Raw genomic sequence first — 2,368 nt, 5'->3', positions numbered from 1 at the left:
ATCATAACTTCATATCTCTATATTTTCTGAGTAAAGGCAGATTAGTGTTATACCGGGGARAGGCTCTGAATATAGCCTATTCACGTGCAGTAAGAGAAGCTATTGTGCTGTTTCCTCCCGCATGTTGTTCGAACACCAAATATGAAGATTGGGACACAAGTGATGCTTCATGAATGATAATCATAGGGCACATGGTTTTGTTTAGCAATTTTTGTTTGCTTGACAGACTAAAATGTGACCAAATAAAAATAATACAATGTAGCAAATATTCTAACCCCGATTTGAACTATAGGCTTAGCTCAAAACTGTGTGAAAATGCCCTAAGGGTCACGTGCATAGGCACCACACACACAAGCAGCACGTGCACACACACCGACACACACACCGACACACACACACACACCGACACACACACACACACACACACACACACACACACACACACACACACACACACACACACACACACACACACACACACACACCCAGCTGGAGGAGAACGAAGCACATGTTTTGCTTTAGTAGTTGTTTATGTTCATGCAGCATTGTTGGAGGAGGTTGACAGGGAACAATCAATTAAAACCATGATCATAAAACATGCACTGGTAAACAAACATCACAAAGTTGAGAGAGAGAAAGGGAAAGAGAGGAATGCTATAAAAGGAAAGAGTTCTTTATTGAATACAGGATCATGAGAGGCCTGTGATAGGGCAGGATATCATAGTGTAACTGACACAGCATACCTATGAGGGCATCAGCTTTCTATGGCTAGGACATAAGTCTCTGTTCTGCTGTCTAGTTCAAGTCCTGAGAACTCAAATCATATCAAGGCCCTCACTGCCAAAGGTGTGTGTGTGTGTAATAACTCAGCTTGTTAATGTCCCTTTTGTGTGGTTATAATGAGTTCCCCAGGGCCCCCCACCTTTCCCTTCCCCTCCTTCCATTCATCCCTCTCCCTCTCTCCCCAAACTTGGCCCCATTAACCCCCACTTCCATTCACATATTTATTTAGGTAGGTTGGTTTGTAGTTAGATACGGGGAAGGGGGTGGTAAGGTGAGGTGGCTGCCTCTACACATGTTTATTTAGGTAGGACTTGTTGGGGGGGGAGGGAAAGGGGTGAGTAAGCTGCTGTTTAGGTAGGAGTAGTTAGTGAGTTGATGGAGAAGAGGATGGTGTGGACCAGTGGGGTGAGGAGTGGGTGAGGAGAGAGTGTATTGGTGTCACTGTGCTGGCTACATTAGTTACTGACATCATGTCACGTTCCCTCCATCGACCCTGTGAGCCCTGTCAGAAACACACAAAGCTCAGGTTCCAGGCACTATGACCTCTCTGTGATGTCTGCCAGGTCTACAGTATACTGTAAGTCAGTGCTTTCACATCTGAGGCCAGGATGGAGCTCACACACAGGGACACACAGCTGACACACACAGGGGCACACGACTCCAGCTCCGTGACCCATTTACACCTTGCATCCACTGGGGCTACATCCAGGGTTCAGAGGTCGGAAGCAAGGGGTACTGAGTGTGATGGGTTTGTGGGTTGTTTGTTCCTTGAGTTTTTTGTAACATTTTCTTTGTGCACACAACCCTTACAAGAAATACATTTGTGTGTGTTGTTAATCTTTATTTCTCATACTGATGGTGTTTAGTCTATGATATCATGTACAGTAATGCTAAAGTCACTATCAGGTATAAGGTGATCAGACTTACTGTAAGCTCACATTCTCTGGCAGACTGTTCTACCTCTGGAAGCAATGTAATTGCAAGAAGACAGAGAATGCCACAAATACCTCAGGAGATTTCACATTTAAAAAAAAAATTAAAACTTAAACTGATTAGAGATATAATCTGGTTCATGTTTATTTTCAAATCCGTGTAAACATAAACACACAGTCAACAAATTTGTGTCAGTCTTGTGTTCACACACACACACACACACACACACACACACACACACACACACACAGGTTGTTTATCCCTGAGATTAATGAGGGCCATGCTACCCTGTGACTGATTCAAATCAAATGTTATTGGTCACATACACGTGATTAGCAGATGTTATTGCGGATGTAGCAAAATTCATGTGCTTCTAGCTCCTACAGTGCAGTAATATCTAACAAATTACACAACATATACCCAATACACACAAATCTAACTAGGAATGAATTATGCCTATATACATATGTACGAGCGGTCAGAGCGGAACGGACAAAATACAGTAGAATAGTATAGAAAAACATTATATACATATGAGATGAGTAATACTGTACTGACCTCACCTTCTGGATGATAGCAGGGTGAACAGGCAGTGGCTCGGGTGGTTGATGTCCTTGATTATCTTTTTGGCCTTCCTATGGCATCGGGTGCT

This window comes from Salvelinus sp. IW2-2015, linkage group LG13, assembly GCF_002910315.2.
Source record: "Salvelinus sp. IW2-2015 linkage group LG13, ASM291031v2, whole genome shotgun sequence".
NCBI classification, from domain to species: domain Eukaryota; kingdom Metazoa; phylum Chordata; class Actinopteri; order Salmoniformes; family Salmonidae; genus Salvelinus; species Salvelinus sp. IW2-2015.
Note: the sequence above shows the minus strand (reverse complement) of the source record.